This window comes from Gopherus evgoodei, chromosome 3 (assembly GCF_007399415.2).
Source record: "Gopherus evgoodei ecotype Sinaloan lineage chromosome 3, rGopEvg1_v1.p, whole genome shotgun sequence".
In the NCBI taxonomy this organism is placed as follows: Eukaryota; Metazoa; Chordata; order Testudines; family Testudinidae; genus Gopherus; species Gopherus evgoodei.
Window position 1 is genome coordinate 16,594,422 of NC_044324.1, and position 23,551 is coordinate 16,617,972.

The window sequence follows — 23,551 nt, forward strand, 5'->3', positions numbered from 1 at the left end:
AATCTCTAAGCCGGTCATACTATTCATTCAAAACCTCTCATGAAAAACACATGCTATGAGAGCTCTGTGGACAGCCTCTTCTTACATATAAATACATTTGTCACTAATATCCCTTAAAGCGTAGCAAGTACTTTCACCTGTTTATTGAAGTGCATAGCGTATTATCCATATCAGTATTAATGTATAAAATCTCATATAGTAAAAGCTCTCAGTATATATCAAGGAGTTTCTCAGAGCCATCTAGCACAATAAGATGAGCCCCGGTACATTTTCTCAAGTACACTATCCTTATTAGTCTTAATGTTAATGCTTATGTCTCTTCATGAAGCAGGTTGTCTAAATTCAGTGATACTTGGCTTTTTGCTCTTCCCTTGTCTAAGCCACTGGTGAGTGGGTGCTACAGGTTCCCGTCTGTGCTGATCTGCAGAAGACAAGAGTTTTTGCAGCCACAAGCTGAAGGAGGTATGGCTAGTTAGCTCAAGCTTTTGTAGCTCATGGGTTAGGACCCATTTCCCTTGACCTCAGCTGATCCAGGAGTCATAAAGGACCCCTCTGCTACGAAAGCATCCCTCTATCCTGTCCAAGCTCCCTTTGTCTCTGTAAATCCCCATGTGTTTTTAAAGGCAAGTATTTCTACCTGACTGGTTTTCCTGTTTGGAGATTTTCCATTCCTTCAAATCCTACTCTCCGTGGTAGAGAAATTGGGAGAAAACTGGCTTTATCTAAGGGCAAGTGTCTACACTTAAAATGCTGCATTGGCACAGCTGCACCAATGCATCTGTGCAGCTGGAGAGCTTTAATTTAATTAATTAAGATGGGGAGCTCTCCCACTGACATAGCGCTGTCTACACTGGGGGTGGTGGTGGTGGTGTGTAAAGCCCTCATAATTCGGTTGCTCAGGGGTGTGGATTTTTCACACCCCTGAGTGTCCTAGTTATGCCAATGTAGGTCTAGCAGTGTAGACCAGACCTCAGATGCAGCTTTTCTTTTGGTCTCCCCAGGAGAGATCTTTTCAGATCCTGATAGTCTTTAATGATTGACCTATTCGTGAACAGATGTGCAGGCGTCATTCCCCTCCATCCTTCTCACAAGGACCATGAGGCAGTACACAGCCAAAGACGTTCATGAGGATACATGTAGATAGGTCATAAAGTCAACCTGGAATTCCTAAATTATACAGAGTCCCCAAATCATCACCCAGCTGATATACCCAGGCCTACCACAGGTAGAGCACAAGATCTCTGCCTCTGTTGGATCCTATATTGTCCCTCTGATAGACTGGGAAATACCTGTATTTTTTTAAATAAATATCGTGCCTCCGTGTGTTTGATTATGATGGGTCACTTGCTATGGAGCGAGATCAAAAGGGTCTGTTAAAGGAACCAAGCAGAAAAGGCAAATCAATGGCAAAGAGCAGCTACTATTACTGAGAATACAAAGGCTCCTTACGGAACAATAGTGGACGGGTGGGGAAAGCTCTTAGTTGAGGAGTGCCCCTGCTGGGCTCCATCCAGGCTGCTCCGGCTGAAACCCAGCTCAGAAGGGAATATTTAAACCATAAAGATCTTATCCCCAGGGGAAGAAGGGGGGTTGAGTGGGGTCTCAGGAGCAGTGGCTGGAGGGGTGTCTCTGGCTGAGAGAAAGAGATACAGAAGATGCAATAGAGCAGTCTGCTTCCCCCAGTCCAGAGATGGAAGGATCCAAGCTCCAGGGAACTTTCAAAAGTTTCCAAGGAAAGATTAAGGTGTAGGTTAGACCCATGCATAGGGACTTTGCTCTATTTTACTCTTTGTCTTCACTCTGCCTGCTATGTCCCTCCAGGTGAGTAAAGAACGCTTTGTGCCGAAGAAGCTGTTCCTGAGAAACTCCAGGCAGCTTGTTGGTCACAGGTCCTTGAAGTAAGAGCTTACAAATGACAAAACCACTTCAGCCTGGGGGTTGGGAGGGGGCTGCAGCTCAGAGACCCAGTCAAAGGTAGGGTGACCAAACAACAAATGTGAAAAATCAGGACGGGGCTGGGAGGTCATAGGAGCCTAGATAAGAAAAAGACCCAGAAATCGGACTGTCCCTATAAAATCAGGACATCTGGTCACCCTAGTTGGGCTCCACCGATTGAGGGGGTTGCAGGGAGCTAGGCCTGCTGCCGGAAGGGGGTACTGAGCTGAGAGGGATCTAGAGCACAGCTAGCCCTGTAACCGTGACACCCTTGCTATGGCAATTCTCATGCTCTAGGTCACTCTTGAAGGTAAGCTGGCAACCTCTACCTTCCCGTGGCCGAGTCCCAGCTGCCACCCTATTCCAGCAGCGAGCTGTGCCTCACCGTTCTAGGCAAGCCCCCCTTCTGTGCCTGCCTTTTGCAGAGAGATCTTGCCTTTCCCTTAGTTTCTTGGTGCTCCTGGTTGGGCACTGTCTGCTGGGACTAATATCAAAATGCCAGTCTTGTCACCTGCCCCTACTTAGTGGAAGTCTTTGCCCTCTGGCAGCGCTCCACCAGATGGCTGCCATTACCTAGAGACTGCCCCTAGCAGCTGCTCAGCTAGCTCCCACTGGCACAATCCAGAGGTACTGCTCTATGATGATGCTTTTCACTGAGGCTCCCAGGGGTCAGTTTCCTGTTTTAGCAAACTCTGGCCCAAGCAAAAGACTCCACACGCCTGGCTTGGTGGCGTTTAAGCACCTCGATGATAGGGTTTAATATTAAAACAAAACAAAGTGTCAATATCACCCTGCCTATTTAAAACTCAAATCAGACACAGCAGTATTTCCCTTCAGCTCATCAGTTTGCAACAGCTCAGTTCAAAAAGTCTAGCTTGTTTCAACCACGTCCCCAAGAAGGAGCAGGAGACAAAATCTCCTGCCTTCTTCTACTTTCAGCCGATTCCTTCCCTGTGGCTTTTTATAACTTCTGCCTGCTGCTAATGAGGCTCATCAACATTCCTTGCAAAGAGCAGCTGCTAATCCACTCACGCTAATTAGCAGAGTGCAGAGGACGGTGAGCTATTTGGGGTGGTGAATCAACACCATCCTTGCTAGTATGGGCATGGGGCCCTTTTCCTGGATCACAGAAGCCACCCATTCCAGAAGCAAAGGTGTAGCCGTTGTGGATTAATGAATTACACCTGACAGCACTGGAGCACCTTCTCGTAACAGCAGCATTTTGAGTGGAAGATTATTTCCCCCCTCAATACACCTTGCTTCCCCCTTAGGAGTGAAAGGTGATCTTTAGGAATGCAGATCTTTGTAGTTGGTTTCTTGTGTCTTACTAGTAACAGTCAGCCCTATTTGCAATTTAAATCAAATCTTATATTAGCATCTGTTTTAATGGCTGCAGAGCACGTGTCAGCGTATTTGTGATTCTGATGCTGTGCTCTTAAAAATAAAAATAAAAAACGCTAAAGTGATGCCATGTGCGTGGTATAATTTAGCACACAAGAAGCACTGTGAGTTGAAGCAACGTCAAGGTTGTTGTGACAACGCTCAAGCCAATGCAGGAAAATTCAACATTAAGGAAGACAGACACTCTGCCATGGCTGTATGGGTATTGTAGTGCACAAAGTAAGTGACAGCATGTACTGATCCAACACCCTTGTAATGATCAGACATACGACAAGTTAGAGATGGGAGTATTGGCAGTACAGGCTCTAGTGTTTTTAGCACCCTAGGTGCACGGCCATTTCGCCGTCCTGCGCGCTGGCCTGCAGAGAGGGTCCACTGGTCCGCAGCTCCGGTGGAGCTGCCGCAGCCGTGCCTGCGGGAGGTCCACCAGAGCCGCGGGAGCAGCGGACCCTCTGCAGGCACGACTGCGGCAGGTCCACCGGAGCTGCCCCCTGCAGCCCCCCCCCAGCAAAATGCCGTCCCCCAATAATCCTGGCACCCTAGGTGATAGCCTAGGCTGCCTAAATGGAAGCACCGACCCTGAGGATTGGTATTAATTTGCACCTTCTTGATCTTGTTGCTTTGCATCACAATCTTGGCATGGTTTTTATTTTAGGAATTTCTATATATGTGAATTATAACATATTAATGAATTTTGTTTCCTGCTATTAGTGAGTTCAGTGGTACTTCTTTTGTGTATCAATCCAGACCCTTCACAAACTTTCACCAGACTTGTCATTACCGGTTGACTGGCTGTTCTGTAATTAGAGGTGGCCGGGAGAGGAAAAAAATTGGTGTTGTGCCTTTTTTCTTTATGATCATAGAATCATAGGACAGGAAGGGACCTTGAGAGGTGATCCAGTCCCCTGCACTCAAGGTCAGACTAAATATTATCCATCCCTGACAGGTGCTTGTCTAACCGATTCTTAAAAATCTCCAATGACGGAGATTCCACAATCTCCCTGTGCAATTTATTTCAGTGCTTAATCACCCTGACAGTTAGGAAGATTTTCCTAATGTCCAACCTCAACCTCCCTTGCTGCAATTTAAGCCTATTGCTTCTTGTCCTATCCTCAGAGGTTAAGGAGAACAATTTTTCTCCCTCCTCCTTGTAATAACCTTTTTATGTACTTGAAAACTGTTATCCTGTCCCCTTTCAGTCGTCTCTTCTCCCCCCTAAACAAACTCAGTTTTTTCAGTCTTCCTTCATAGGTCATGTTTTCTAGACCTTTAATCATTTTTGTTGCTCTTCTCTGGCCTTTCTCCAATTTGTCCATATCTTTCAGAAAATGTGAGGCCCAGAACTGGACACAATACTCCAGTTAAGGCATAATCAGCCTGACTTTTTTCTGTTTTTTCTTTTTAACCTTCGAAATATTTGGAATGTCAAGGCTTATCTTCTTTGTTTCACAGGCGGTGGGGGGAGGGGGAATGTCTTGGAAATTCAGAAATATGGACTGGCAGCTCTCTCAGTCCTTCATTGAGGAGTTGGTGTGCCAAATCTTTAACAGAGAGCTCATCCCACATTTCTGAGTTAAGCAGAAGCTAACAAACACCAAACAATGATTTTTAAACGGTCTGGACAAAAATAGTTTATTAGCGGTGATGGGAGTTCTCTTTTGCATGGTGTCTACTGTTATTTTTAATTATTATTTGCATCTCTGTAGCAAGATGAGATCAAGGGCCCATTATACTAGGCACCATAAAAAATGTATAGTTCAAGACAGTCTCTTTCCTGAAGAGCTTACTTGCTGAGTTTTAAGCTCAGTGGTTTGAGCATTGGCCTGCTAAATCCAGGGTTGTGAGTTCAATCCTTGAGGGGGCTATTTAGGGAACTGGAGTAAAAATCTGTCTGGGGACTGGTCCTGCTTTGAGCAGGGGGTTGGACTAGATGACCTCCTGAGGTCCCTTCCAACCAGGATAGTCTATGATTCTAAGTTGTCCATACTGATCATGTAATGGGGCTTTTTACTGCTGGTCCACAGCCTAAGACTTCTCCGTTAGGAAATTTTAACTAAAATTTGATCTACCTTTTTCGTTGTTTTATTTCACTCTATTATTCCTAGTTGCATGTATCCCACTTGAACGTCCACAGAGGTTGTATCTTTGCACTATGCCAGATCCTAGCACATGAGCCATCTGAGATTTAAGAGGGGAAATTGTGCATGTGTGTGAAATTTCTTGTGCACATATGTTCTGTATTTTGTTTGCTTAAAAGCCCACGCAAAGCCTGCCCACCCCCCTTTTTTTCTTATTATGGGCAAGTCCTCCTGAGGACTGAAGTTACACAGGCAATAACACAGCCTGAGTCAGACACTGATTCCTCAAAGGAACATGCTCAATGTGAGCAGCCACCATTGGGGATCATGGAAGGTCACATACACCATCCTTCCCTCCCCCAGTCTCCTCATCTATAGGTCTTCCAGCCCATATGTGAACTGTATGCCATGATATGGAAACATCCTCATTAGGATAATAGGCAGATTTCCAGGATTCATCTGTGATTCCCTCATCCTGGAACAGTCCCAAATAACACAGATGTTTTTACTGCTCTCCCAAAGGATAGCAGCAGCTAATTCTCACTTTCTGTACATTTTGCCATGGCATGTTGTAAGCATAGTTTTGCTGCAGCCATGCTTCCACTGTGTCTCTCCAGAGACTGCAGACACCCCAATGATTCTGATTAATCCCTTTGTCTTCTTCCTCAGCAGAGCAGAGCTACAATGTAGGATAGTGCTCAGTCAGATCTATCAAAGAGACCATATGGCATCCCGAAGCTACAGTATCAGGACCATGCATGCTACAATAGCTTCTGGGAAAACATGTCTTTTTATGACATGCTGCAAGCAAACACTGATTCTCCAAAGGGACTTCTCTGATAATAAAGATGGGAAGAGGAGGAGGAGGAGGAAGATGAAAAAACAACGCCAGGTAGGTCAGTACTTCATTTCCAAAGGCTGGTTAATTACTAGCAGGAAGCATGGAATTAAAATATAGGGAATCAAATGCTTCATAAACTCCCCAGGCCCATGTCCACTATGTATACTTTGCTCATGAAGAAGAAATCCATTGGTCTGGAGTTCATTGTGAAAGCACAGGAAGGGGAACTATCACAGTCCTTAAAATAACCCCAGTGGCAGATCATATTATGGGATGTTAAAATGCTTCTGTGGCTCTCAGGCTATGCCTGATGCAGCAAAAAAATGATGCTCAAAATGTACTGGATGGTGGAGCAGTGGTGCAAGATGGGGCCTTGTCCTCTGAAGTTTGTTGGTGCTTGTGAGAGAGTGTGGGGAGCGAGCCTGCACTCTGATAACATGGAGGCTAATTAGTGTCCCAGGAGAGGCTGATTGGGGTAATGATCTAATCCGGCTAATGGGTTGGGTGGAGTAAACATTCACTTGGCCCCATCAGCCCAAGGCTGATAAAAGAGACAGAGGAAGGCAGCACAAAAGGGTTGGGGAAGCATGCATGCATGGAGCTCAGGGTAGGGAGACCTCTGTTCCCCATAGGTCCTGCTGAGAGGGCATAAACCTCAGCAAACACTGTAAATAGGTAGGAGCACAGGGGACTGTGGTGATATTGGTGAAGGGGACTTGTAATAAAGCTTCACTGAGAGCACATCTGGTGGACTCCATGCAGTTTCCGCAGGGAAGAGGACAGGGGCAGAGGGAGGCCTGTTCCAGTGCTGGAATAAAGAAAAAGCCAGCCTGATGCATGGGTGATGGGACTGTCCAGCAAGGGTGACCAGATGTCCTGATTTTATAGGGACAGTCCTGATTTTGGGGTCTTTTTCTTATATAGGCTCCTATTTCCCCCCACCCCCATCCCGATTTTTCACACTTGCTGTCTGGTCACCCTATGTCCAACAGCCAGGCAGCTGTGGAAAGAGGTGGACACGAGTGAAAATAGTGCTTGGCTTCCGCTACCCGCCCTCAGTTGAAAATTTTATTCTAGGTTAGGGACATACTCTGCTGAGTTTAGTTCCTTAGGTCTAGATGATCCAGGACTGCGGACACACTTGAGCAGTAGCCTGAGGGGGTCTTCCTTGTGCTGCATGGGCCACAGCAAGTGAAAAATTTCATGTTCCCCAAAGACAATGAAAATCATAGAATATCAGGGATGGAAGAGACCTCAGGAGGTCATCTAGTCCAACTCCCTGCTCAGAGCAGGACCAACCCCCAATTAAATCATCCCAGCCAGGGCTTTGTCAAGCCTGACCTTAAAAACCTCTAAGGAAGGTGATTCCACCACCTCCCTAGGTAACCCAGTCCAGTGCTTCACCACCCTCCTAGTGAAATAGTGTTTCCTAATATCCAACCTAAACCTCCCCCACTGCAACTTGAGACCATTACTCCTTGTTCTGTCATCTGCTACCACAGAGAACAGCCGAGCTCCATCCTCTTTGGAGCCCCCTTCAGGTAGTTGAAGCTTTGGAATCAAGGAATCACTTTCATGAACAGGGACTGCCATTTGTACAGCTCTGCTAGCCTCAGGGATACCTCTCACAGGATGGGATAATGGGAACCAATCCCAGCCTCGGGATCTTGCTAGGGCCAGATTAACAAACTAGGCCAATGGCCAGGCCCACATTCATGGGGGAGCACCCCTAGCCCAGTCAGTAGCCATAAAGTGCGCTCACCATGGCTGGGCTGGTCACGTCTTGGATAGAAGTTTCCATCCAACACATTACTGGTGTGAAATCCCCAATGGTGACAAAGTGGAGAGGGCATGGCTTATGTACTCCAAACCCCAGAATGCTGCATACTGTTTTTGTTGCAAACTCTTCCAATCTAATGTTCCAGCCACATTGAGATCTACAGGAACAAAGGACTGGAGAAATCTGGCTAGAAATCTGGCATGCCATGAGAAGGCAGCAAATCGCCAGAGAGCATTCCATAGGTGGAAAGAGCTTGAGATGAGACTAAGGTTAAAGGCCACCACAGATGATCAGCATCACGAGAAGATTGCATCAGAGTCTCTTTACTGGCAGAATGTTTTGAAAAGGCTCATTGCCATTGTGAGAATGCTTGCTACCCAAAACTTAGCACTGCGTGTCACTTCAGATCAGCTGTATGGGCCAAATGATGGAAACGTCCTTAAAATTGTGGTGTTGATGGCTGAGTTTGATGCTGTACTCCAGGAGCATCTAAGAAGAGTCACCACCCAAGACATATACAGACACCACTATCTTGGAAAAACAATTCAAAATGAGATCATACAGTTACTGGCAACAAAAGTCAAACAGAAGATTGTGGCAGATCTGAAGTCAGCAAGATATTACTGTTATTCTGGACTGCATGCCTGACATGAGCCATAGAGAACAAATGACCTGAATGATGTATTTTGTACAGAACCGGCTCCAGGCACCAGCGCAGCAAGCAGGTGGTTGGGCGGCACATCTGGCTTTTTGGCGGCAAGTCCCTCAGTCCCTTTCGGAGGGAAGAACCTGCCGCCGAATTGCTGCCGAAGAATGAAGCGGCAGCAGTAGATCTGCCACCGAAGTGCTGATCGCGGCTTTTTTTTTCTGCCTTGGGTGGCAAAAATGCTGGAGCTGGCCCTGGTTTTGTAACAACAACAGAACCTAGTGAAAATGTCCTTGCAATGGTGACTGTCAGAGAGCATTTTCTAGAATTTATTGACATTGATGATACTACAGGAGCTGGTATGACAAATGTGCTTCTTAAAGCACTGGAGGTATGGGAATTGTGATAGCTAACATGAGAGGTCAGGGCTACGATAATGGTGCCAACATGAGAAGAAAGAACAGAGGAGTGCAGACACAGATCCGAGAGTTAAACCCTCGAACTTTTTTTATCCCATGCAGTTCTCATTCTTTGAACTTGGTGGTCAGTGATGCAGCATCAGCTTCTAGTGAGGCTGCTGAATTTTTTAATGTAATTCAAAGCATCTCGGTATTTTTCTCTGCATCAACTCATCAATGGCAAATTTTGAAGCAACATCTGGGAACATCCTTTCTCACTCTCAAACCACTGAGTGCCACACGATGGGAAAGTCGAGTGAATGCGATAAAGCCTATCAAACACCAAATTGGGAAGACAGATGATGCCATAGTTGCCATTATGGGGGATAATGCTATGACAGGAACTGTTCATGGGAGAACAGTGGCAGAGGGAAATGGAATCACCAGAAACATACATAACTTCAAATTTCTGTGTGGCTTAGTGTTGTGGCATGACATACTGTTTGAAAGAAATGTTGTAAGCAAGAGACTCCAAGGTGTTGACTTTGATATATCTGGAGCAATGGAACAACTGGACAAAGCAAAGTCATACCTACAGCCTGATTGGTCAGATGAGGGATTTCAAAACATTCTGAAGAGTACACAGAAGTTGGCAGAGAACTTCACACTGAAGCTATTTTCCCACCAATTCAAGAATACAAGAGTCACTGAAGAAGACGACATTTTGATTACGAGGCATGGGATAATCCCACAAGAGACCCAAACAACAATTCAAAGTTGAATTCTTTAACCAGGTGCTAGATTGTGCAATCAGTCAGTTGAAGAACGTTTCATGCAGCTCAAGGAACACAGCAGTATATTTGGGATGTTGTATGATATTCCAAAACTCCTCTCTATACCTGAAGAAGACCTACACCAGCAATGCAGGGCATTAGAGACAGTGTTGACACATGATGACATGCGCAATATTGATGCGAGTGATTTAGGTGATGAACTGAAAGCCCTTTCAGGATACATTTCAGCAGGATCAACTCCAAAGGCTGTTCTGGAATATATAGACTCACAGACTCATAGACTCTAGGACTGGAAGGGACCTCGAGAGGTCATCGAGTCCAGTCCCCTGCCCTCATGGCAGGACCAAATACTGTCTAGACCATCCCTAATAGACATTTATCTAACCTACTCTTAAATATCTCCAGAGATGGAGATTCCACAACTTCCCTAGGCAATCTATTCCAGTGTTTAACTACCCTGACAGTTAGGAACTTTTTCCTAATGTCCAACCTAAATCTCCCTTGCTGCAGTTTAAGCCCATTGCTTCTTGTTCTATCATTGGAGGCTAAGGTGAACAAGTTTTCTCCCTCTTCCTGATGACACCCTTTTAGATACCTGAAAACTGCTATCATGTCCCCTCTCAGTCTTCTCTTTTCCAAACTTTTTAATAAGATGACCACCCTCTTTCCAAATGCTTTTGTTGCTCTGCGCATACTTTTAACACTTCCTGTAACAGTTGCCAGTTGAGAGCACAGCTTCTCCAAGCTAAAGTTAATAGAAAACACATCTATGTTCCACAATGACACAGGAGAGGCTGGTCGGCCTTTCAACAATCTCAACAGAGCATGAGCTGGCCCATACTGTGGACCTGCAGGAAGCAGTTCAAATCTTTGCAACCAAGAAGGCATGGAAAGCACCACTTTGATTATTCAAACAGATAAAAAAGCCAGTGTTTACTATACAGACAAGAAAAGTTACATTTGCTGTTTAGGCGTTTGAAAGTTATGTGTTACTTAAAATTTTTGAACAAGGCATTTTAAGTTGTTAGTTCTCCTTTATTGGGGTAGGTAGCAGAGCAGAGTACCATGAGCGGAGTAGAACAGGAAAAAGGCAGAATTGAGACCTTTCAAAGTTTTCGCCCAAGCGAGAGGACCTGGGGGTGTCATTTGAGCTCCCCGCCTCAGGTGCCAAAATGTTGTGGGTCGGCCCTGGTTGTGATCCTCCTTTCATGGGACAAGTTTGCTGTCAGCTTGCCTCTCAGGTGAAGGACCAAGTGTGTTCTTTTGCCTCCCAGGAAATAAACATCCCGTTGTTTGTCTTCATTCATAAACAGAACACCTCCCAGTGCTGTTTTGTTTCTTCCTGCAGATTTTCTGTCTTGTAGATTTTGCAGCCTTTCAGTTGGCCCCTGGCTCAGTATGCAAACAGGCCTCCATTGTGAGGTGTACAATACACAAATTACCAGACAGGGAGATAAGATTCTGTAACTTTTTCCCTGAAAGGAACATGTCCAAGGTATGTCACCTCTTGTTGACCTGCCTTAACACTAAGACCGTAAGAACATAATTTTCAGTCTAGACACATAACTCTTTAAATATCTCACAAGGGTTATGATGACCAGTGGGCTACTGGCTCTAGGTAGAGACCTCACATGTCACCCTTTTGTGAACTATTATGCATATATCTGAGAGGGGGTCCCTATAAAATGGTCACAGGGTCCACTCACGACTAGTAGTGCCTCCTCCTCGCCACTGTGGGGATTAGCTCTGGTCAAGTGTTGCACCCTCCGCAAGCAGCGTCTCTGCCATCATTCTCTCACACTCTCTGCAACTCAGGGGGTTCCCTCTTGGTGACTTGGCCCTCCAGCCAGGTCACTATGTGTGTTTCCCCTCCTGTGGGTATCAAAGTCTTTCCTGAACAAATCATCCTAGGTAGTCCACTATCTTTTGTCTGGCCTATGCCACATTCTCAGTGGCCAGTATAGGAACCCAGGTCTGCTCTGGGTTTTGGCTTAGGGGCCCCTCCAATCAGCTGCCAAGATCATCACTATCCTACCTCACTGCTTTCCCCCAGAGCCTTTCCTACCTTACCAGCTCTCCCCTACTTTTCTGGATTCGCTGGCCCAAACTCTCTCCTCCCAGGGAGTAACTGTAGGCTACCTATCTTTATCTCCAAACATACCTTCCTTCTCCCAGGGAGTGTGGTTGCAGACTATTTCCCGTGCAGTCCTTCTCTGCTCCCAGCTCCTGGGTTTTAGAAGGTTCCTTCCTTTTCCAGTCCAGCTGAGCCTCATGTCTAAATAATTTCCTGCTCCTTGGCTCCTCCTTCAGGTGCAGCCTGGGCAGGTAATTGGTCTACCTGGCCACCTTAACCCCTTCCAGCCTTGTGTGGTGTGGACACGCCATCAGCAAAACCCTGTGCAACCTCTCGTGCCTTCTGCCAGTTCACACCAAGAGGTGCCTGGGTCACACCGTTACACAACAGTGCTACATGAGTAATAATAGTTAAGGATACGGTTTAGTCAGGGAGGTCACAGAAGTCACAGGTTCCACGACTTTACCAGGACTCCGTGACTTTGGCTTCAGCTGTGCACCCCCCCTCGCAGCTGAGGAAGAAGCTGGGGCTCTGCATCCCTTCTACTCCCCCCGTGGCTTCAGATGGGGCCGGAGTAGGGGCTCTGACACCCTGTAGCTTCACCCAGGGCCAGAGCCAGGGCTGTGTGCCCACCTGCCTCCTAAGGCTTCGGCCAGTGCCAGAGTTGGGGTTGTGTGCCCATTCCCCCACCATGGCTTCGGCTGAGACTGGAGCAAGAGATGCAGTTGTGTACCCCCACCCGCACCTCACGGCTTTGGTCCGGGCTCTGTGCCCCCTCCCCTCCAGCCCCTGTGGGCTGTCATTCCTTTGCTCCTCCCCCAGCCCTCTCTACCCCAGTTATTTTTAGTAGCAGTTACTGGACAGGTCACGGCTCCCGTGAATTTTTGTTTATTGCCCCTGACCTGGCCATGATTTTTACTAAAAATAACCCTGAAAAAAATCTGACCCTTAATAACAGTGTTTCCCTTTAGCCCAAGTGGTTAGCCAATGTTTGGGGCCCTGAGGGGTTGTTTCTATAGGAGGAGAAATTGGTGATATGAGTCGGGTATTTCTTTGTTGCAATCCTATTTATTTACAAGGAGAGACATACAGTCCAGTTTCCCTGAACACAGTAGGAACAAACAAAAGGAGGCAGTTTCCTTGCTCAGAGTTCCAAGCCTGCCTTTCCAGCCAGCACTCTGCCCAAAGAAGCTCTCTCTCTTGGCTTCCTCTCAGGTCTGCATTGCCAGTGCTTTCTGGTTTTCTCCTATCTTTTCCGGTTGCTTTCTGCTTCTGTCAGACACAGACACACACAGCTACACTCCAATACGCCCCAGCCCCTGCATTTGCAGCCAGGTCCCAAGGAAATTCCTCCAATTCTCCGACTTAGTTGTAGTACAGGCCTTCCATGTGGCCATTGCTTTGGGTGGTGGCTTCTATTGTTTCAGCTATCTTATTCCATAGAGGAGCTTAATTAATTATTTTATTGAGCCAGAATGAAGGGCAGTAGCATGAGATCTGTGATGACCCATATATCAAAGTCAGGCTTGCTGGCAGCTACCAACACCCCCAGCATAACACATAATGAATGGCATAATGAAATAATCTCTAATGGATCTCTGAATGGCTGTGAACTGCAATACCAGATCAGACCAGTGATCCACGTAGCCTGATATCTTGCCTCTGACAGTGGCCAGCAGCAGATGCTTCTGAAGACAGACTCACAGTAAACAGCGATGCATCAACATGCCCACATCTATTAGCTGCCCTTTATCCACTATTTTGTTGACTCTCTTAAAGAATTCTAGCAGATTGGAAAGGTATTATTTTCTTTTACAGAAGAGATGCTGGTTTATCCCCATTATACCATCTCCTTCTCCTCTTCCCCTGCACCAAACTTTTGGGAAGAGGTTGGATTGACAATTGGAGGAGTATGGGTTTAATTTATTATCCTCATTCTACCTGGCTGATATTTACTTACGTGTCAAAGATGGGATGGGCTATCCTTTACATTGCATTTTGTCTTTTAACTGAGGAACGTATGAACTACAATCCCTGACTGGCCCAATATCCTGGCCCCAGCCGTTCTCACTGCCAGACTGTTCACAGGGAGGTATAAGAAACACTGAACTAGGTAGTAACAGAATTACCTACCCAAAGGAAAAGTTTTCTTCTCACCTTCTCAGTCACAGGTCAGCTAATGGCTAGTCAGGTGGTGAGCCATAAGCAAATCTCATAGTCATGATAATAATAATGATTAATAATGATAATACCTAGCTCTTACATAACACTTTTATTCAGTAGATTTCAAAGTGCTTCACAACCTTTAAAGTCAGGTTTCAGAGTAGCAGCCGTGTTAGTCTGTATCCGCAAAAAGAACAGGAGTACTTGTGGCACCTTAGAGGCTAAGGCCTTGGCTACACTGGTGCTTTACAGCGCTGCAACTTTCTCACTCAGGGGTGTGAAAGACACCCCGCTGAGCGCTGCAAGATACAGCGCTGTAAAGCGCCAGTGTAAACAGTGCCCCAGTGCTGGGAGCGTGGCTTCCAGCGCTGCAAGCTAATCCCCACGGGGAGGTGGAGTACGTGCAGCACTGGGAGAGCTCTCTCCCAGCGCTGGGAGCTAATCCCCACGGGGAGGTGGAGTATGTGCAGCACTGGGAGAGCTCTCTCCCAGCGCTGGGAGCTAATCCCCACGGGGAGGTGGAGTACGTGCAGCACTGGGAGAGCTCTCTCCCAGCGCTGCAAGCTAATCCCCACGCGGAGGTGGAGTACGTGCAGCACTGGGAGAGCTCTCTCCCAGCGCTGGGAGCTAATCCCCACGGGGAGGTGGAGTATGTGCAGCACTGGGAGAGCTCTCTCCCAGCGCTGGGAGCTAATCCCCACGGGGAGGTGGAGTACGTGCAGCACTGGGAGAGCTCTCTCCCAGCGCTGGGAGCTAATCCCCACGGGGAGGTGGAGTATGTGCAGCACTGGGAGAGCTCTCTCCCAGCGCTGGGAGCTAATCCCCACGGGGAGGTGGAGTACGTGCAGCACTAGGAGAGCTCTCTCCCAGCACTGGCGCTGCGACCACACTCGCACTTCAAAGCACTGCCGCGGGAGCGCTCCTGTGGCAGCGCTTTGGAGTTTTGAGTGTAGACAAGCCCTAACAAATTTATTTCAGCATGAGCTTTTGTGAGCTACAGCTCACTTCCTGGGATGCACAGAATGGAACACACAGACAGGAGATATTTACACATACAGAGAACATGAAAAGGTGGAAGTATGCATAGCAACAGGAAGAGTCTAATCAATTGAGATGAGCTATTGTCAGCAGGAGAAAAAAACTTTGGAAGTGATAATTAAGATGACCCATAGAAGGTGTGGGGAGAACTTAACATAGGGAAATGTATTTATCCTCAAGACCCCCTGTGAGATAGAGAAGTAAAATAGGCTTGTTTTAGGGCTAGTCTACACTGGCAATGTTAAAACACTGGAGCAGCAGCGCTGCCGGGGCAGCACTTTAACGTGGCTTGTGTGGTCGCGGCAGAGCGCTGCGAGAGAGCAATCCCAGCTCTCTAAAAAACCCACCTCCACTAGGGGCGTGGCTTCCAGGGCTGGCGGCATGGCTCCCTGCGCTGGGGCACTGTTTACCCTGGTGCTTTATAGCACTGAAACTTGCTGCGCTCAGGGGGGTGTTTTTTCACACCCCTGAGCGAGAACGTTGCAGCGCTGTACAGTGCCAGTGTAGACAAGACCTTACTATTACCTCATTCATTTCCTCCCCCTTTTGCCGCCACTTGTTTTGTTCACGTGCTGCATTTGGGGTGACCAGACAGCAAAAATCGGGACAGGGGTGGAGGGGTAATAGGAGCCTATATAAGAAGAAGACCCAAAAATCGGTACTGTCCCTATAAAATCGGGACATCTGGTCACTCTAGTTGCATTCGGTTGTAACCTGAAATGTAAGGCTCTGTCAGTGTGGAAGGGATCTAAACCCTCAGTCTTCAGAGAATAAATATGATCATTTATTCGCATTATAGTAGCTAGCACATAAGGTCTCCAAACAGGTATCAGCACTTGGTTGTACTAGGCACCTACAGACATTTATTAAAAAGATAATCCCTGTCCAGCTCAGCTGAGCAATGATATCTGTTTGGAGTGCTTACTTGCTACCATAGTGCATATAAATAATAATAATTACACTCTGAAGACAGTGGGTTTATATCCCTTCCAAAATGACTTACATTGTAAGCTCCTTACAGCAGGGAGCGTCTTTTTATTCTGCCTCAGGCTCATCTCTAATTTTTATTTCTTCAACTAAACAGAGCAGACAGACGATCAGTTTCACAGGTGGAGGTTGGACACTGGGAAGTGATCCGAAGCCCTGACTTCATCTGCTGCCTGTTTTAGGGCTAAACAGAAACACGATGAAGTTTCTGGAGAGGTGTCCCCTCGTAGTACACGGTATATAGTTTTTTGCATCGGGCTGTTTGTTAAATGCATATGAAATCCCTTTCCAAGCAAGCTACAATATAAATGTTTTTCCCTGCTCATTTGTTGCTAGGCTAATGTTGTGAAACAGCAGAACAGCCCATTTGCAATTGTAATGGGGAGCACCCTGCATAAGCATGCTAATGTCTAGAGCTGACCGCAGTGCCTGCAGATTGGCAGCTGGCACGTTAGGTATAACCCTTAAAGCTTATTAAATTGATTAGTCTTTGGAGTTGTCTAAATCTTTCCTCCAGTGTCATATTTATGGGCATGAGGCCTACAAATTGCTCTCCTGAAATAAATCAGGATGCCTTTCAGAGGGCTTACACCTGATCTAAGCCGTCCAGCAGTAGTGCCATCTCCACAGTTCTTAAAGGACAGTTTTAAGTAATAAGCTAATTTTGTTTTAAATTTCTCTGGTTTTTCGTTCTGGGAAGATTAACACTGAAGGGAGGGATTGGATGGCTCGGAGGATTTGTACTGGACTAAAGATACAGAACCTCTAACCATGGCACAGCTTTAAATCCAGGGCCAGGTAGGGAGGGAAAAGCAATAGTCTGGCTCTCTCTGTTTAGCTTTGTTGTGGTTCAGAAATGGGTCAGGCTGGACAACTGTAAGAGTGGGGGAAGGCAGAGATATTAACCCTAGAATGATAAAGGCCCTTTTCCCTATAAGCTGAAAAGAGGTCAACTAGGGATACCTGAGTCCAATTAAGGGCTGCCTGAGACCTTTAAAAAAAACAAAAACACTCTCGGGGAGGGAGGATGTGAGAGAGGAGAAGGTCTCATAATACAAGAACTAGGGGCCACCAAATGAAATGAATGGGCAGCAGGTTTAAAACAAACAAAAGGCAGTATTTCTTCACACAACACACAGTTAACCTGTGGAACTCTTTGCCAGAGGATGTTGTGAAGGCCAAGACCAGTGTTTCCCAAACTTGGGACACCGCTTGTGTAGGGAAAGCCCCTGGTGGGCCGGGCCAGTTTGTTTACCTGCCGTGTCCGCAGGTCCGGCTGATCATGGCTCCCACTGGCCGCGGTTCGCCACTCCAGGCCAATGGGGGTTGCTGGAAGCGGTGCAGGCAGAAGGACATACTGGCTGCCACTTCCAGCAGCTCCCATTGGCCTGAAGCAGTGAACTGCGGCCAGTGGGAGTCACGACTGGCTGGATCTGCGGACGCGGCAGACAAACAAACCGTCTCAACCCGCCAGGGGATTTCCCTACACAAGCGGCATCCCAAGTTGGGGAAACACTGGCCAAGACTATAACAGGGTTAAAAAAAGAACTGGAGTGGCTCACAAATGTGGATGCCAGCCTCGGGGCAGACTGTCACAAACCAGGGCATGAACCCCAAACTGGTTGGGTGTTCTGTAATTAGATTTCACTAAGAGTCAAGTGTGAACTACTCAAGCACTGTGACAACCTTAACACTAAATCCCAGGCCCTCCCCTTCGGCTCTCGGGTCTATCTTGTCATCCAGGCAAGCCTGCCTATGTGCTAGATGGTTCCTTACACCAAAAATCATAATAATATTCAGGTTACTCCCAGTCTCAAAGGACCAGTCACTTATCCCAGGTCAGTTTGTATCCTAGATCTCTCATCAAAGACAACACTTGTAGCCAATCCTGTATTAAACTAACTAAAGGCTTATTAACTAGGAAGAAGAAATAGGAGTTATTTACAAGGTTAAAGCAGGTAAACAGAGACACACAAATGACAGAGACACACAGTCTTAAAAAGTAATATTAACTGCTGTTATGTGCAAGCTCTATATATCCCTGTTTATGCTTATAAATACTACTCTCTCCAAATTCCAAGCAGCAGAATAATAATTTTTCTTGACAGGGATTTTTATCCTCATCCCCCAGAGTTCAAGCTGATGAGAAGAGGGTTTGCCCATGTTTCCACTTCATGGGTGTGAGGGGAGCAATCAGCAAAGACTTTTGTCCACTGATGTTCCACTATGGCTTGTCTGATGTCTATAGGCCTTCTTTTGTTGGGCAGGAGATGACAACTCTTGTGGTAAACTAGTATTTCACAGTGGGTGATGCTTCCCTCCTGACGAGGGGTAGGGGAGAGAGAGTCAATTTCATAGCAAACACTTTCATCATTACAGAGTGAACACTTAAATATTATCTTGTACCATAGGATACAGATGTTATAAGTAAGATTAATGCATGCAGCAATTTTCAAACATTTCATAAAGTCTAAACACTAAGCACATTCTTATAAACTCAACATCTCTTTTAACAATGCTAACCCACAGGTGAGCCAGACTGGTTTCCAGCTACGCATTTGTCAGTGTTCAGTGAGGTCAAGGGGCCTTGGCATGAGCTGGCAACCGGTCTGCCAGAGTCACAGTTATATAGTCATTAGGTCTCTGAAGAGACAGGCAAACTATATTTATAATGTTTTCATATGTGGGACAGCTGAGGAGCAGCATGGTTAAGTGTTTTGCCCGAGGTCATACAATGAGTAAGGATATGCCTGTGCCAACTGGAGGGGTGATTGCAGCATGGGTAGACATCTTAACTAACTTTTCTCTAGCTAGTGCAAGTGCCAATAGCAGGGTAGCTGTGACGGTAGAAGCTCGAGATCCTGGGGACTTATTTGGATGGCTAGCCCAGGCTGATGCACATGCTGCCGTGGCTTCACTGCTATTGGTACTCACGCTAGCTAGATCAGAGCTAGCTCGAGTATGCCTACAAGTGCGGCAATCATACCTTCAAATATAGATAAATGCAGACTAAAGATACCTCTACACTGCATTTATAAAGCATTATTATTGTAGTATCTAGGCCATGAACAACCGGGGAAATCCTGAGCTCTTGACTTTTCTGCCATCCATTTTTAATTCCTGCTTTTCTTGTTCTCTTTTGCTCCTAAAAAGCAGGTGTTAAAAAGAAGCAAGATGGACATCACTCCTTTTATACTCAAATAATTACAGCTAAAATGGAATATCTAACCATGTTGCAATGGTTAGGAAGTAACGTCACTCACTCTGAGACAAACATTTTAGAATGCTGACTGAGTACTGCATTAAATTAGACTTTAATTTCATCTTCTGACAAAATAAAATCTGTTAGATAAATGTGGAATTTAAAAGCCTGTAAATCAATTATTTTTCACAGAACTCTCCTTCCCCAGTAGGATAGGAAGCAAAGTTTCTTCTAATCAGAGTAAAAAAAAAAAACATGCTGATGATTCATATAATCTCACACCAAAGTCTGAGGGAAAATATGGGAATCGTGTTTTTAATTCCTTGTCTTTCTGGTTTAGTTTCTTTAGTGATACTTCTTAAATGCACTTATTCCGCAGCCCACAGCCTAATTAAAAAGCATATCACCCTGAAAAGGGAGATGTCATGCATGAGTGTTTAAAATAAAGAAAAATAAATAAGTATAGTGTCTGTTAAATTTTCTACATGATGTCCATTGATGGCGATACCATGAATAAGGAAGCATCTTTATATATTTATTTATTTTTGACCGATGGGTACCGTTCCAGCACAATGAACTGGAAAGAATGGTAATTTTTTTTAATTTCCTCTCTTCAGCAGAAATAGTTGCTTTACCATATTAATGTCCGCATGGGTAATGCATTGACTTCTGGTCAACATGAAACGGGACTTTATCTTAGATTTTGCTGGCATGTTAGAATAGAATGTGATTACCTAGGGAAACAATGTTCATGATCCAAATTCTAATGAGTCTACCAGAGTAACTTGCATAGATGCTTCTTAAAAGATTCCGAGGGAACAATGGCTCAGAATTCCAGAAGACAATTTAGCTGCTGTAGGTTATAAAATGAGATAAATTCACAGTTGCTGCTATTTGGTAGCAATAGTATGGTTTTGTGGTTAATTACAAATGTAATTCAGAATTCATGTGCTGGACCTTTTTTCCAACCTTTTGTCCAAAATTCACCATTGTTTTTTATATCAATATTTTGTGGACAGTTGAAAGCAGTGCCAATGGGATAAAAATCCCTGATTAAAATGTTTTTCTTTACTTAAACTGGTAATGCCTCAGATCACTAAAAGGGAAAGGCCAGAAATGAGCTGCATTGGCAGAAACCAACAGTGTAGCCTGATCTAGGGTGTGTTAATAATATTGATTGAATTTATCAACTTAATTTAATTATAATTAATTTCAATTAATTAATATCAATAGATAATTATTAATGTTAATTAGCAGGGTTTTTGGCTTGCCAATCTGTTTGATCAGAAGATAAAAGTTCTTGTCCTGAATCAGGCTCCATAGAATTTACAAAAGACCCTCGGGGGTGTGACAGGAAGCTCACACTGAGCCAGATATCGTCATAAAGACTTTTTATTAAAATCAATGAACTAGTAAGTAAATGGTAAAATAGTCAGAGTTACAAAGTTGTAATTGTATTACTGTTTTACAAAAGATACATATGATAATACAATACTATGTGCTGCAAAACTTTGGCTAATATACTCACACCCTGTCTTGATAAAGACACAGGACCTCGCCTCTGGCGGTTCAGGCTTCTCACCTCTTGCAGAGGTGTGCAGAGGAAACTAATGCGAAGAGCTGGCAAAGCTAACGTAGAGTTTGCTTAACTAAATTAAACTTATAATTAAAACCTAATAAGCAAAACTAAGAATAAAAGTTTAGGGAAACCAAGCTTAGCCTAGTCCCCTTGGAACTTAAAAGTTTGAAAAGAATATATGTACGGCCTGTTAATAGTTAATAGCCATGGTGGATGGATAGCATCGGTAGTTAGAAGATGAAGATAGTAAGGTGGGTACCTTTTTTATAGGGCACAAGTGCCAGAAATCCTTCCTCTTATGCCCAAATTTCATTCCTCACCCACAGAAATGTTACAGTACATTTACCCCATAGGCTAGTATGTATGTGTGTATTGATGACATGTATGTGCACACAAAAGCTTCCTTGTGGTGTACCTGTTAAGTGTGTGCGTACAATTTTGAAACCGCCTGTCATGGTATAATTCCCCACTCTGAACCTTAGCGTCCAAAAGATGGGGTACCAGCATGAATTCCTCTAAGCTCAATTACCAGCTTAGAACCTGTAGCGCTGCCACCAACCAGGAATTCCAGTGCCTGGTACACTCTGGTCCCCCCAAAACCTTGCCCGGGGAACCCCAAGACCCAGTCCCTCTGGATCTTAACACAAGGAAAGTAAACCCTTTCCCTCACTGTTGCCTCTCTCAGGCTTCCCCTCCCTGGGTTACTCTGGAAGATCACTGAGATGCAAACTCCTTGAATCTTAAAACAGAGAGGAAAATTCACCTTCCCCCCTCCTTCTCTCTCCCCCTCCCAGACTCTCCCTGAGAGAGACAGTAATCCTAACACAGAGAGAAATTAGTCTCTCTCTCCCCCTTCCCTCCTTTCTCCCCACCGGTTCCCTGGTGGATCCAGACCCAGTCCCCTGGGGTCTCACCAGAATAAAAAAACAAACAATCAGGTTCTTAAGCAAGAAAAGCTTTTAATTAAAGAAAGAAAAAAACAGTAAAAATTATCTTTGTAAATTTAAGATGGAATATGTTACAGCGTCTTTCAGCTATAGACACTGGGAATACCCTCCCAGCCTAAGTATACAAGTACAAAGTAAAATCATTTCAACAAAATACAAATTTGAACTCCTCCCAGCCAAATACACATTTGAACTCCTCCCAGCCAAATACACATTTGCAAATAAAGAAAACAAACATAAGCCTAACTTGCCTTATCACCTAGTACTTACTATTTTGAATCTATAAGAACCTGTATCAGGGAGATTGGAGAGAAACCTGGTTGCACATCTGGTCACTCTCAGAACCCAGAGAGAACAACAACCAAAATCTAACAGCACGCACAAAAACTTCCCTCCCTCAAGATTTGAAAGTATCCTATCCCCTGATTGGTCCTCTGGTCAGGTGACAGCCAGGCTCACTGATCTTGTTAACCCTTTACAGGCGAAAGAGATATGAAGTACTTTTGTTCTATTAACTCTTACTTATCTGTTTATGACACCCCCCCCATACCATTCTTTATTGTCTATTAGTCTAGGTCAGTAGTTCCCAAACTGGGGTTCATGAACCCCGGGGGTTCGTGAAATGTTACAGGGGGTTCTCAGGAAAAAAATCCCTAATGGTGGACAGAGCTGTCCCTAGGGACCCCGGACAGCACAGACCAGCAGCCCAGAGCCCCTGGACTTCCCAGAGCTAAGCAGATCAAAGCAAGCCTATCTTACACACACAGGAGATTTAAAATTCAAGACTTCTTATAAGAAATAGAAAGGGAGGTGGATATTTTTTGCTCTTTTTAAAATTAAATAGGCTGCTAGTATTGTTTTTAAATTATGATGAAGAACAAGTTTAAGCTTTGTTATAATGTGCACCGTTTGCCTGGACTGCTCAAGACCTGAATGCTTGTGTAGGAGGAACTCTTTGAGTTGGCTTCTTGAATACCTTCATGCTGTTTCACATCTGATACTCCTTGATGAAACATAGGAGCCTTGTTATAAAAGGCTTATTCATAGTGATACAAGCTACGAAAGGGAGATCTTGGAAAAGTGTTGCCGTTCGCATAATGTAATAAAAATACTGTAATGATAAATAATAATTAATAATAAATAGTGTGTAATAAGCATGTCATAAAAACAAATTTTATATTTCCAAGATCACTGCTTTTATAATTTACACTCGGGTAAAGGAGAAAATCCCTGGAAATATTTTTTTTTAGGAGGGGGTTTGCGAGAGTTGATATTTTGGTGAAAGAGGTTCACAGGTTGTTAAAGTTTGGGAACCACTGGTCTCGGTAAAAGGTCTTAGACACAGATGTGGGTACTTATCTATTTAGGTAACAAGATGTAGGTCAACTTTACTTTCTGGATAAAAGGTCTTAATACAGATATGCTAACTTTGCCTGAGCTTAACATACAGATTTTTGGCCTGCAGGTCTCTTGCATTACAGCTAAACTTATTTTTAATATAAATCTATAAACCTATTACAATACATGAAATACTTAAACTTTTAAGAAAAGATATATATATGTAAGCAAGCAGATTAATCCTTTAGGTTACAACAGGGAAACTTACTCGTCTATGCCATTCTCTTAACTAGGCTATCAGTCATTCATGTTCTTGTTCAATATAATTTAGCTAATACTTTCATCACCTA

The 23,551-nt window shown here is 44.9% G+C and overlaps 1 long non-coding RNA gene across 5 annotated transcripts in view; it reads left to right on the forward strand.

Annotated features, from left to right (window-relative positions):
- LOC115648068 overlaps window positions 1-23,551 on the forward strand; it is a 49,722-nt gene that overhangs the window by 15,248 nt on the left and 10,923 nt on the right. For 3 of the 5 annotated variants that reach the window (XR_003999451.1, XR_003999453.1, XR_003999454.1), the window contains 2 exons: window positions 332-462; window positions 6,084-6,306. This is a non-coding gene — a long non-coding RNA (uncharacterized LOC115648068). Of the gene's footprint in view, window positions 1-328; window positions 463-6,083; window positions 6,307-23,551 lie in introns of all 5 variants that reach the window. The other 2 variants (XR_003999452.1, XR_003999455.1) reach the window with 2 other exon arrangements.